The following is a 15,514-nucleotide window of genomic DNA, read 5'->3' on the forward strand; positions in this document are numbered from 1 at the left end:
CATTTTTATATTTAGCAGTTCATAGTATTCAAGTGTGATTTTTGCTGAACCTTGTGAGTTTTAGGATAGTCCAAACAGGCTTAAAATTCAAACATGCTATATGTTAACAATTGAGGAGTAGAACAGTTTTAGGAGGGGTGTGCAGGGAAATCCTCAATACTCTAATGAAGAGTAACCAATCTTTGTGTCCTACCTAGTAAGGTATTTGGGACTCCAAGCTGATTGTTTCCTGTCTGTTGTTTTAAGCTTTCCTTATTGGTCTCTATCTGATCTAATTTTTTTTTTGGGGGGGGAAGGGGGGTGCTCTGGAGTGACCCTGATGGCTGTTGCAAGAGAGAGTGGGGACCCAAGGTTGGAACCAAGCAAGGACCAGAGAAAGCTCCTCTCCTGTGTCCCCAAGGAAATTTACTGTTCTTCTGTTTCTGAGGACCACTCAGAGCTCCTAGCTGTTGTTCTGATGACATTAGATCCTGTGAGGAAGGCTTTGGGCTTCTTTCAGCCCATGTGGTGGATCCAAGTGGGAGTGGGAGTGGATGACCTCAGAGTTCTTGGCCTCTGAAGGCACTCAAATTCCCTATGGTCTCCTTGGCAGTTGGGATGAGTCCGTGGTGTCCATACTGATGGTCCTTGGTGAGGATGCGGAAGTCTTCAGGGTTGGGATACAAACCTCCTCCTGTCCACCTGCTCTGCTCTGGGGTCACCTCCCTCTCCCTGCTCTGTGCATATGACCTCCTGTTAAGAGGCTGTCAGGATTGCTCTTGAATCCCATTGTATTTCTTTATAGTTTTTGCTAATGTCTAATGCAGATTTGAGTCTGCTATCTGTAAGTTACTGTTACAATCTTGATAGGTTATATTTAACATCTTCCTCACACACTCTAAGAAAGTGGAAGACAAATGTGTTTAAATTGTCATATATTTTTGGCTTTTCTTTATCAAAATAGAAATGCTATATATTTATATAAATCTAATATTTTAAGATATATTAGTGGCTAAATCACAATGAAGGAAAAGCCAAAAGTATTCATGTTACCCTGTCAGGTGATAAAAGATCCTAGAAGGCTTGCATGCTCTTGTCTTAACTGTTAGATGTTAGTTCCAAATAATGAAAATTTATTTCCTAGCCAGTGGGAAATTTATTTCCTAGCCACTTGTTATCTCTTAGATACTCTTGCAGTTATGCACATATATTAGGTTGGAAACTGAACTTGTAAAGGCTTATAATGGTTGGAAGATGATAGATCTTGTTCTTACATTTGGTGACATTTGTTTACAAATAAGTAGCATTGAAAATACTTTCAGGGCCCGGCGCGGTGGCGCAGTGGTTAAGGTCCTCACCTTGCACGCCCGGGATCCCATATGGGCACCGGTTCTAATCCCGGCAGCCCCTTTTCCCATCCAGCTCCCTGCTTGTGGCCTGGGAAAGCAGTCGAGGATGGCCCAAAGCTTTGGGACCATGCACCCACGTGGGAGACCCGGAAGAGGCTCCTGGCTTTGGATCGGCATAGCATCGCGCATCGGCCCGTTGCACTCACTTGGGGAGTGAATCATCGGAAGGAAGATCTTTCTCTCTGTCTCTCCTCTCTGTATATCCGCCTTTCCAATAAAAATAAAAAAAAATAAGTAAATAAAAAAAAGAAAATACTTTCAAGAGTCAGATGAGGGCCCAGCGCGGTGGCGCAGTGGTTAAGGTCCTCGCCTTGCATGCCCGGGATCCCATATGGGCGCCGGTTCTAATCCTGGCAGCCCCGCTTCCCTTCCAACTCCCTGCTTGTGGCCTGGGAAAGCAGTTGAAGACGGCCCAAAGCTTTGGGACCGTGCACCCACGTGGGAGACCCGGAAGAGGCTCCTGGCTTCAGATTGGCATAGTATCGGCCCGTTGCACTCACTTGGGGAGTGAATCATCGGAAGGAAGATCTTCCTCTCTGTATATCCGCCTTTCCAATAAAAAAATAATAAAAATAAATCTTAAAAAAAAAGAGTCAGATGAGTGCCAGTATAGTAGTGGAGATTAACAGCTATGTGATTTTAGCAGTTTTTCTTAAATAGGAAAGAAGGGGAAGAATAGGGTGATTTTTAATGAATAACCCCATTCCAAAACTCTATCTCAGCCTTTCATTTACATAAATGAATCATCTACTGGACTTTTAAAGTCCTATGGCTAGCTGTTTCTCAGAAAAATACTTTTATGTACAAGATAAGCATATGTGGATTGCCTATCATAAAATAGTTTTTCAAACTTCTATTGAAAATATACTTATCAATAAATTGTTTTTGAAATAATCTGGACACAAATAATCAGTAAAATGAATTTTTAAATAAGGATACACACTTTCCCAAGGGATTTAGAGCATTCCTTGATTTTGGAAATGCACTGGGAGAAGGGCTCTGATGTCATGTGCTGGTACTGAAAACAGTTACAAAGCAGCTCATTACAGTGGCAGAGTTGCCCTAAGTGTAATTTCCAAACAAAATCAGTTTGAAAGAATAGCACGTTTCACTGGAAGTGATGTTTCTTTTTTTTCCACCTCAGAAGATGACTTCCTGGGAACTCTTCTACGAATGTCTGATTTTCAGGAAATTCCTGAAATAAGAGCAATTGAAGAGTCTCTTCAACTATTGTCTGCCCAGCTACCGTCATCTGAAGGTAAGGCTTGGCTATGATAGTTTTTGGTTTCTCAAAAAAACTATGGTGAAGATTAATCTTCAAAGGTCAGACTACTTAATGTTTTTAGGGAGACAGTTTTTTTTTTTTTATACACCCTCAGAGCTTTTCTCTATTGTTGTACTTTTTTTTTCATTAATCAGAAATAATCTGTTTTGCTTTTTCCCTCTTATCCAACAAACCATTCTCTGATCATTGGATGCATTGTATCACTAGACAACTTTTAGTAGACATAGTAGAGTTGCCATAATGATCAGATGAGAAAGTTGACAAATAGTTTTGTAGAAAATTTAATGGATTGGATAGATGAGTGATATAGAGGTTTAAGAAGCTGTGATATGTAAGGGAAGAAGCAGATACAAAAAATATGAGGCTTTTGGAGCTATTCATACACATTTCATCTCAGCAAAAGTCAAACAACATTTATTGATGCTATATAATTTGAAGTCATATTTCTTCTAGTCACAGCATGAATATAACTGCTTTGAATGTGCCCTTCTTCCTGTTTTCTCAACGGGGGGAGAAGTAAACAATGAGTTTGTAGTCCCCTGACTGCTTATGAAATGTGTTTCTCACCTTTAACAATTTTTACCAATGTGTCCTTACAGGTAAATGACCACAAAGATGAGGCTGATATATTGCAACTGGTACAATTAATTCTACCACCAGCATCACCAAAGCTATGATTCAGTCTTCCTTTGCATGGAGACTCCTCTTTCTTCTGGCAGTGGATACCTTCCTGCAGATAAGACATGCTTAACTGAGAAATGCTCATGTTGGGATGTCATCGATGAGACTTTAATTTGGGCATGGTGACTGTTTCCCTTGCTGCCACTTGAGTCAATCCCAGGAGCCTCAGTAGAGGAAATAATATAACACAAGAAGCTCAAAATGGTGGAATCTCTGAATGCTCCCACAAATACACATTTATAAATTTTGCTATGCCACATGGTATTCTTAAAAAATATAGAAAATATTAGAAGATGTATGCTTTTTTAAAAGCCCAAGCATATTTAAATAATATACAAATTAGCTATCTTCTTTTCTTCCAAATCTATCCCCATAGCTTTCTCTAAAAAAGGGAAAAAACTAATTTATATATATGCAAAAACACACAGCTATTTTGGGGAAGGGGTTTGAAGATGGGGCCATATTGTAACATATTTTGCACAAATTGCCTTTTTCATTAGCAATCTTTTCATTGGCCTTTTTATATTTCAATGATACATACACATCTGTGTTGTTTGTTAAAGGATTGCATAACTGCTTAGATAAAAAACATTCATAGATATTATGGTAATACCAAATTTCTACAGTGAACATCCCCATTTAAGAAAAATTGCATTTTACATAACAAATTATATATAAGTTGAAAAGATGGGATTAAGGATTTCTGCATTGCCAATTTTGAAAATCATTGCAAGATTTCCATTAAAATTATGATTGACAACTTTATATTCAAATGGCAATTAATGACATTGCCAGTTTTCTCATAACCTCATAGAAACTGAATTTTATAAGCATTTATGATCTTTGCCAATATGGTCACTCAAACTACTGTCTTAAATTGTATTTTTTGTTTTTAATTTTAATCATTTTTCATGTTTATTAATCATCTGTATTTTTTAATTTCCTCTTTTATGTCCAGCCTTGGGAATGTGGGAAGTATCTTTGTGATTTCAAAGAGCTCATTTATTCTTATGGAAAAAACCTCTGGACTGTCAAGCATTACAGATATTTTTATACACTTTTTGACTTTGGTTTTATTACAAGAATATGTATGATTGTAATTTGTCCAAGTATAATCATGTTTGCTTCTACGGCTTCTGAGTTTCATGTCATTTTTTGAAAGGTATATACCAAATCCATAAAAACCCTTCACCTATGTTAACTTCTAGTTCTTTTGTGTTTATTTAATTCAAACTCTAAAACCATGAGAAAATTTTTGCTTTGAAATCTTAAAGTTGCCAAGTTACCTGCATTACGTGCGATTATTTGCCAATAATTGCCCATTTATCTGTAATGCCATCTTGTGCATATACTGTATTCTCATTTGTGACTGGCTCCATTTTTGTTCTGTGGATCTGTGTGTCTCTGCTGCCTCCTGTCTCATGTGTCTACTCATTGGAAGAAATTGCAGTTTAGATTGCAATTTCATTAACTTTAATAAATTGATTTTAGGGGAGGATGTTTTTTAATATTAAGTCTTCATATCCAAGAAGAAGGTATGTCTTTTTTATAATAATTTTAATTACTGATAATATTTTCACTTTATGATGGAGTTATTTTCTTTCAACTTCTATTCTCATTTATTTTTCTGTATGTGGTAGTTTTGTTTCAGGGATAAGAGTCATCTCAATGTTTCTCATTATTTTTCAGATTTTTGTTCAAAATATGTATTAAATACATTGCAAATGTTTATAGTTTTAATTTTACCCTTCCAGTTGTTCTTAATTTTGATTTGCTGATAATGTTCATAAACTGATACTCTAAGACCACTTAAAAATTTTTGGAAATATTACTCACCCTTGATTTAATCATGCTTCATTACAGTTATTCTTAGGTTTTACCAACACATTGTTGCTGATCTTTTCCCTCAAAAGACCACCAGAAAGAGCTATTATCAAGTAAAGATGAGTTTATTAAACTTATTGCAGCAAGGGAAAACACCACCTTTGCAGGATTTAATGGTATTTCAATGGCAGAAAAGTAAGGGATTTGGGAGTCTGGACTGAAGTGCTTGAATGTAAGAAACTATTTAGGAGTTGGTGAAGTTCATCAGCAAGGGATGTAAGATTGGTGGGAAATTGAGATGAGTTCTTACTGTGAATCTTGATCATCAAACCATTGTCTAATAATTGAGCTGTTTGTATAGGTAAGACATTGTCAATGGTAAAAAAAACTAACTGCCTAGGTGAGCAAACCGTATCTATTTATCACATTAAAAGTGTATCTCACTGAGCTGACTTCACTTGGGGTTGTTATCAAGTCTTATTCCAAATAGGTAAGTTATTTTGCTGTGGATCATCTTAGTCTTCAGTGCAAGATACTGATGATTTTTAAGTTTAATGTTTTGTCTATTGTGTTACATCCCTAACCCTATATGTTTCTAAGGACTTAAAAAAAGTATTAGAAAAATCAAATGCTTATTGCAGAAAAATTGCACTATTTATTATTGAATGGACAGATTCTCTTTGGCCTTAAAACACATTTTATTCTTTTATGTTATCATAGAATTATGAGAATTTTAATTTGTACATATTTATGACTAAGTCAAATTGATCAGTGGTTTTCTGCTTTGTATTGTCAGGGTTTCAAATCAAAATTTCTGGTGAAAAGAATTTTGAGTATTCTAAGATCTAGAATTGATTAAAAAGCTCTATAGCTGCTACAAAAGATTAAGTGGACACATCAATGAAATCACTTAAGCTGTGCTTAGTTTTTGCTGGTGTGGGATGGAAGTGAGAAATCTATAGTCATTTTCTCCTTTTCTGTGGCCATTGTTTGGTTTTCTACCATGTATTATATTTAACACTTTCATAAAAAATTGCAATCCATAAAGATTAACATGAATTTTTATTGATTTTATCATGCTTTATTTTAACAAAATTAATTTGACTAGGGAATTTATCCTGACTAGTCCTTGTCACCCCTTACTCCTAGTCAGGTCTTTGGTAATATAAGATTTTTGAGGCTTTCAATATACATTAATGAATAAATATTTCTGTACACCTTGGCTTCATCTACTAATAAATAGTTTGGTTTTTTTTGTAATCTGTTTTCACATTGTTTGGGTAATGAAGGTTTGCTCTGGTATAGGTTTAATAAAATTTCATTACAGCATAGTATAAACATAAAATGTGAAAATAATAATTTGCACCTCATTGATTCCCAGAATCCACAACTACATCTTTCAACATTTGCTGAATTTGCTTCATATTGTTTCTGAACTATATTTATTATTGCTTTTGAGTTGATTCATTTGAGAAACAGATGTAAGGGTAGAGATAATTTGAGGGGAGTGGAAAAGACAGACAGATAAAGAAGACTGAGCAATATTCCTATCTTCATTTTACATTTTTCATCAAGGTTTTGATATATCCTTGTTTGAGATTCTCACCTGTTTTTCATTAGCAGCAAAATTTAAAAATTAGCAGTTTTTAAGTATCACCTATTTAAATGAGCATCAGGTGATGTTTTATTTTTTCACTTTGATCACTAAAGCGGTGATTTTTTAAACTTTTAAAAATTATATTGCATCATGTGACACAGTTTTATAGGTACTGGGATTCCTCCCCAAACCCTCTTTCCATGGTGTAATCCTCCACCTTGTTGCATTACCCAAGTTCAAGTTCACATGAGATTCTTTCATTGCAAGCATATACCAAGCAGAATTCCAGCATCTTATTGTCCAGACAAATTCAACGGCTTATTGGGGAGACCATCTCTGGTCTGAAGGTAGAGCTGGCACAGTATCATCCCTATCAATTAAAAGCCCCAACATAACATCAGCAACAATTTATAATGTTATGGAATTAATTGACATAGTAACCAACATGTTAAAAAGAATGCAAGTTCTGAACCACATCCTGTGACTTCATCATTGACATTTCAATTATTAGTTTATATACAACCGGGTTCGGTACACCTTAAAATGGCTATAGATTACTATTCAGCTGTCTCGGGTCTATTTTCATTATAGTATTTAGCATTATATAGCGTTGAAGCATAATTTTGTTGAACTTGGCTTTTTTTTCAGGTAGTCTAGACTGGCTTATAACTCTAACAAGACATATGTCAACACCCACCTAGTAAGGTGTAAGTGAATCTGCCCTGACCGTTTCCTGTCTGATTCCAAGCTTTCTTTGTTGTTCTCTATTCTAGAGTTTTGTTTGTTTGTTTGTTTGTTTGTTTGTTTTGAGGGTTTTCTGGAGCGACCCTGATGGTTATTGCAAGAGAGGGTGGCAACCCAAGGTTGGAACCAAGCAAAAACCAGAGAAAGCTCCTCTCCTGAGTCCCCAAGAAAGTTTACTGTTCTTCTGTTTCTGTGGATTGCTTAGGGTTCCTGGCTGTTGTTCTGATGACATTAGATCCTGCGAGAAAGGATTTGGACTTCTTTCATCCCAAGTGGTGGATCCAAGTGGGAGTGGATAACCTCAGAGTTCTTGGCCTCTGAAGGCACTCAAACTCCCTGTGGTCTCCTTGGCAGTTGGGATGTAGTCCTTGGTGCTCATACTGATGGTCCTTGGTGAGAATGTGTGAGTCTTCAGGGTTGAGATACAAACCTCCTCCTGTCCACCTGCTCTGCTCTGGGGTCCTCCCCTGCTCTGTGTATATGACCTCCTGTTAAGAGGCTGTCAGGACCGCTCTTAATTCCCCTTATATGTCTTTGTAGTTTAACTATTGGCTAGTGCTGATTCAAGTCTGTTGTGTATGAGTTACCAGTTATGATCCTGGCAGGTTATATTTCACATCTTCTTTACACATTCTAGGTAGATGAAAGATTTCTCAGCTCTCCCACCCACTATGGGATAATATAGGGTATTAAAAATGTATTAGGACTTACAGTTCTTTGATGTAGATCATAAGCAGTCTGACTCACATGATTGTTGGCTCATTGGTTACTTCATAATATCTTATTGCATGTGAGTTACATATACTGTTTTTCATATTGACATCATATCATCTTAAATTAAGGCAAACATGTGGTATCTAATCTTTTGGGATTGGTTTGTTTCCCTTAGCCTTATGGTTTCCAGTTTGGCCCATTTGGCCACAAAGAACTGCATTTTTTTTTTAACAGCTGAGTAGTATTCCATGGAGTAAAGAGGTGATTTTTCATGAGCTTTATCACACTGTCAAAAATATTCAGTTAAGTTTCTGTATGATTTTCCAAACTTCTGTGATTTTCAAGTAATTTTAAACTCACATGTAAATATTCATTAATAGTAGATCCCTGTGTGTTCTTAGCCAGATTTCCTCATATTAGCACCTTACATAATATCGTTACATATAATTGCCAATATCAGAAAATTAACATTGATATTAGTGTAAATTTATATTCAACATACTCCAATCATCTCACTAATGTTCTTTTATTATATCCCCTTGGCCCACTCAACCCTTGTCTATTTTAAAGAAAATTACCTTAAAGTGATATATTTGAAGAATACTAAATCAGGCATGATTTTGTACAGAAGTTCTTATTTTAATATATATATTTTCTCAATATTTTTGAGTCATATACTTTCAGAAAAACTCAGTAATAACAATAATATAATTGTTAGAAGAGGATCATGTGTAGTGTACATGTTACCAGCATACATTATTTCTGTTGATATCAGTATTATCACTTCTCCGATTGGTGTACACTGTTTTCTTACCTACAATAATTTTTGACTGTAGTATTTATCTAATGTTGATTTCTATGATACTTTTATACTCACTTGAATTCACCTTGTGAGGAGGATCTGTCCTTTTTTTATTTATATATTAAGTTTTCTTAAACCTATATGAATTTTTGATAGTTTGTTTTATGAATTTTCATATATTACAATCATTGTTTTGCTTTAACAACTTTTAGATTTGACTATTGCATATTTTTAAGTTGAATCATGTGTTTATACAAATTGTTTTCATGTGTCTAAGTGAATTTTTTGCCTCTAGGCCCAAAACTGGGAAAAAGTACATGGATTAATTTACATGAAGTTATGCAATCATTAAATTTATTCTACTTCCATAACTTCATTTATGCACACATGTGCACTAAATATGTACTAAAAGTGAATACTGTTCTATTGACTACACATACAAAGTGTATGCTACAGAACACTAAGGAAATGTTACAAGAAATGTAGTGCTAGGTGACTTGTTTTTCAAAGGACTTAAGGTGCTATGCAGCAACCCTAATATGGTATAGGTTATTGCTCTTTTGCTATAAGCCTGCAGTGAATGGGTAGGTTATTGTAACACAATGGGAATTGTGTATATTAATATAGAAAATACTGTAAAAACATTTTTACAGTACATTTGTATAAAGCAGCTATAGTGCATGGAGCTGCCTAGACAGGGAGTTGTTCTAGGTGAGAAAGGATTGTGATGTCCTAGGACATTGCTATAATCTATCATAGACTTTAAAACAGTGTGTAATCAAGTTATGCTGTTTAAAATAGGTATTTCTCTTCCTTCAGTAAGAAGTTAAATTTCACTTACTACAGCTTCAAAATGCATTATTAAAGTATAATTTTTCTTCTTACTGTATCCAGTCAAAATACTATTTTCTAAACTTAGGTTGGTTTTTTTCTCTACCTTTCTTCGGTTTGTTTTAATAATAAAATCAGATACACATGCTATTGTTTATAATCTATTGTGAGTTTCTTTGCCTTCTAGTTTGCTTTACTTTAAAAAAAAATTGTGAGTCATCACTGTGATTGTAGAAACTGGAGTAATGATAAGTGTCACCGGTCCATTTTTGTTAACTACACTAATCTTATTAATTTTTTCTACTATATCTCATGCAACTCCTAGAGATTGTTTCTGGCTTATCTCTTCTATTTTTCTTGTTTGCAACTGAGCAGGTACATATGTATTTCATATACCCTTTTCTAAAATGAATAATAGCATACTGTAAGATTGCTCTTTTTCCTTCTATTCTCTTCCCTCCCCTCCCTTCCCTTCCTTCCTTTCTTTCTTTTCTTTTCTTTCTTTCTTTCTTTCTTTCTTTCTTTCTTTCTTTCTTTCTCCTTCTCTTTCTTTCTCTCCTTCTTTCTTTCTCTCTCTTTTTCTTTCTCTCTTTCTTTCTTGTTTCTCTACATTTTTTATTGAATTTATTTATTAATCATCTGCCCTATTTGGGAAAATAAACTAACAATGTGTAAAGATAAAGCAAATATGAAACCAAATATTAGTCATCATGTTTTTTAATATCATAAAAGCTCATCTCTGTATATACAAAATAATGTCTTATAAAGCACACAAGAATGGAATAATCAAGAGTAAGCATGAACAGACAACAAGAAAGAAAAATTAGCAGCTTTACTCCAAATTCTTATGTTACAGACAAAAAGTTTCCTTATGCCACAAATATTGTGTGAATAATTCTCTAAGTAACAATGTTAATGCACTTTAAGATTAAGCAAGCTGTTCTATTACACTTTCATATAAATATTATAGTATTATAAACATTTCTTATTTTTCTCCCTTGAGAATTAATTCCAATTTCTCTCCTATTCCTAAATATAATGTTTTGTTTGTTTGTTTGTTTGTTTGTTTGTTTTTTTACAAAATGTTGTGAATAGAATTGCTTACTTGGTTTACTTTTTAGCTGTTATTGGTGTATGGAAATTCTTCTTTGTATTTTTACTATATGTTCTGAAAGTTAATTCGTTTATCAGTTCTTTTTTTTTTTGAGTTTGCTTCTTTTTATTATTATCATTTTAGGATGCAGTTCCATAGGCCCTGGGATTTAACATATCCCCTCCACAATTCCCTCCCCCCTCACTGAGATCCCCTATATCATTACTATACCTTTTCATACACTGTCATATGTTCATCATTGCGGGTATGGGCAATAGCAGAGAGTCCAGCATCCTATTGTCAAGATATAGAAAACCATTTCAGTGGAAGTCCATCTTTGTCTGGAAATAGAGATCTATACTGCATTGTATCCTCACATCTGGATATGATAGTCTCCATTACACAATTACTATACATGCCCTTCAATGAAAAAGCCACAATATCAACAACAGGAAGAAATAGAGAAATTTACAATGCCATGAAATTAAACAACATGCTGCTAGATATGATAGTCTCCATTACAGTTACTGTACATCCCCTTAAATGAAAAGCCAAAAAGCAAAATCAACAACAGGAAGAAAGAAAAATAAAAAGAGAGCTCAGTGGTTGGGTATATTTTCATCTATATAATCATGACATCTACAAATACAGGTATTTTGACTTCCTCTTTACTAATTTAAATGTCTATTATTTCTTTCACTTCCCTAATTCTCTTACCAAGATTTACAAAGCTATATTAATTGCAAGAGTGATGAAAGTGGATATTTTTGCCCTGTTTCAGTTTTAGAGGAAACATTTTCAACATTTCCCCATTCAATGTGATATTGTCATCTTTAATATACTATGTGTATATTTTAGGAATATTGCTCTATACCTAACATGTTGACAGTTCTTATCATTTTTGGTAAGAATCTTATACATTTATTTCTTGCATCTACTCAGATAATTATACAGTTTTAGTTCTATTTGTTATTGATGTGATTTTTGCATGAGTTGATTTGTGAATTTTTGACTATCTTTGAATCCCTGGGTAAAAAAAACTCATTAAGTCATGGTCTGTGATATTTAAAACGTGATATTGGATTTGGCTTGCTGATAAATTTTACATCCCTGTTCATCAGGGAAATTGATTTACAATTTTCTATGTTGCTATTTTTGGATCCTTGAATAGCTTCATTATCAGAGTAAGGATGGCCAGATAACATTTGGCAAAATTCCATCTTTTTTAGTTTTACTGCTTCCTCTAACACTTTGTACAAGTCACCTGTAAAGCTATCATGCCCTGAATCTTATGAAAATGAAAATTTAGGTTAAAAATTGAGATGGTACTATGAGTCCAAAACTTTATTATTGTATTTCACCATTTTGGGAAAGAGGGAGTTGATTGCAGTACAACCTATATATTTTCAGTTCAGTCTAAAAAATGGCAGTTTCTTGAAAATGAAAACTTTCTGAGAAATATACATTGATTACACTTAGCTTATATATAAATTTTAAGATAGCTGGCATTCAAATCAAACTGGATCTTCTGATCTATTCAAATAATGTTTTATGCCACTTTTAATTTCTCACAAATTATTTCATAATCTTTAGTATAAAAGTATACATTCTAGCTTTCAATATGGATATCCTGTATACGTTAAATTTGGTTATTACACAAAATTAAATCATCTTTTTATTTCATTTAGAAAATTATAACTGAATGTATAAGTTATATTTTCCCAAGTTTGTTGCTATTCTATATAAACTGGTATTTTCATATTACAGATCATTTTAAATTATATTCTCTTTCTTCCTAATATTAAAAGACAGTATCTAGTTTCTTACCACTAAGAATGAAATTAGCTGTTTTATAAGGGTCTTGATCACATGTTAAATTTTTTGAATCTTTATTTATTGATACAATCATGTTTTCCTTCATTTTCTTATTACATAAGATTACATTAATCCAGGAATCCGCTTCTGATACATTCCCATGGGTCATTATTATTTTTTTCATCTCCATTTCTGAAATTACTGATAAAATTAAGGCAATGATCTGGACCTGAGGGTTGCTAAATTATATTGCAGGTAATTTCACAGTATTTTTTAAATAATAAATTATTCTGAGTTTGTATTTCATCAAATAAGTTTTAGTAATCTCTGTGTTTTTCATGGATTTAATCAATTTAATTAGATTGTTGAAATTGGTTGTGTAAATTAGTTCATATTTCCTTAAATCCCTTGTAATGTCAAAGATACAGGATGATATCACTTTTTCTATTTCTGATCTTGGGAATATTATTTGCCCTTAGATTGTTCTGCATAGTCCTTTTCCCCACTTTTTTTATTGTTTAATAAGAACCCTTCTTTCACTCTATTTGCTATTGCTTATGTTATTAAATTTCTCATTTTACTTGCATCTTTATTTTTTAGTTATATGATTTTCTATTGTAACTTTTTAAACAATGAAATTATTTATTTCTAACATAGACATTTAAGATTAAAAGTACTATACTAATGAATTTCATAAAGTTAGAAATTGTTCAGTTCATATATTTTCTCATTTTTGGTAATTAATTTTATTTTTAATGGAAAATTTATAAATGTTTGGAGGCTTTCCAAGTAATTATCTACTACCTCTATTTTAAATATTATGGCAAAAGATGAGAACTTTGCAGTATTTCAGTTTTACAAATTTACTGAGTGTTATGTTATGATATAGCATATATTATACCTTGAGGAGAGTTCCATATACCCATGAATATGTATTTAGTAGTCATAGAGTTAAAAGCTCTATAATTTTCAGTAGTTAAACCTGTTTACATTTTACTCAGATGATGTGAATTTTAATTCTTATATAATTTACAGGGAGTAGTTTTAGAATTTCATGTTTATGATTCTGATTTATTTTCTGTTCTTTATGTATTGGATCTCTAATTTTCATACCTTTATATCTATCATAATTTCAAAATTTATCTCTTATTTTTGTAATGTAACATGTTCATCTTGGATAATATTTGTAATCTTGAAGTCTACTTTGTGTCACATTGGAATAATAGAACTAAATTTCTTATACTTTAAATTGTATGTTGTTTTATCTTTGTGAGCAGCCTCCTTATTTAGTTTTTTTTTTTAACCAATGTGACTGTTAGTGACTTCTCAGCTACATTCTTTCTAGTATGTTTTTATTCAACCCAAGATCATAAATAATTTACTTAGTACCCTCCAATGTTACTTAAAATAATTCATTTAGTTGTTCTTTTCAGTTCAGGAATTTTCATTGGATTTGTTTTTATAGTAGCTTCTATTTCTTGTGTTTATTACACTTAACTCACTATAAACATTATTCTCTACTCAAAAATCTAAAATTATTTCTTGAAAAATATTTGATATGTGCAGAGTAATGCAGGAAGGAGAGGGAGGGAAGTAGTGAGGGTGAGTGAGAGATCCCATCCTGTTTCTCCAAATGCCCAAGTAGTTAGTGCTTGTTTGGCCATCTGGTAGCCAACACGTCAATCCAAGAACTCAGTATAAGTCTCTAATGTAGATGACAGAAACACAATTACTTGAGTCATCACCACTGCCTCTCAGGGTCCACATTAGCAGGAAACTGGATGTCAAAAGCAGAAGCCAAGTGTAGAATCCAGGCATTCTGATACAGGCGTCTTAAAAATCAGGCCAAATTCCCACCCCCAAACTTATTTTTAATAGGTTCCCTACTCCTATCATCTAATACCAAGTTGGATCATCTTACTATATTTCTGTTAACATACATGTAACTGAAGTCTCCAAAAACTGTGAGAATAGTTAGAAATAATAAGCTAGGAAATATTTTAATATAAAATATATTTATCTTAAAATATTTTAAATTATTATGGTTTGTTATTGACTAAAACTAAGATATATGATTTGGTTGTGAGTATGATATATCTGCATTATAATAATAGAGAAAAATGGGGTGGGGATGAGTGTAATATTAATGGTGTATTTTTCTTATATTTTTATACTATATTAACTTATATTAACTCATATTTTTATGCTATATTAACTCTTCAAGTGTATTGTTATAACTCAATGATTTTATAATTACATATATATATTACATTAACATAGAACTTCACTAAACAGTGGAGTGAAACATAGCTGCATAGGCACAGCAGCATTAAAGCATAATAATGAAATAATACTTGATTCACCCAGAATAACAAAGAGAGAACTAAGCATACAAGGATCTGTAAAAAATCAAATGGCAAAATGATAGAACTATATCCAGTTGCATTCATCATTAACTATACTTATATTTTTCATTGCCTGGTCGAATTTTAAGTCATGCATTTTAAAGCTTGTTTGCAGTTTCTTATTAACATTTTTATTAATATGGATTTTATAAAACTTTTGGCTTATAAGGTTTGATGATAAAATATTTATTTTCAGTGGTTTTAATCTAATTTTACCTTCCTAACTTTCCAACTAAGAGTAATTTTCATTTCTATTGAATGCCTTCTTAATTTGTTATATTCTTATTCCAACTTATTCAAACCTTAACCATTCCATTCTATTATTTATACACCTG

Source organism: Ochotona curzoniae, unplaced genomic scaffold (assembly GCF_017591425.1).
Source record: "Ochotona curzoniae isolate NIBS_2020 unplaced genomic scaffold, NIBS_Ocur_1.0 scaffold_4701, whole genome shotgun sequence".
Classification (NCBI taxonomy): domain Eukaryota; kingdom Metazoa; phylum Chordata; class Mammalia; order Lagomorpha; family Ochotonidae; genus Ochotona; species Ochotona curzoniae.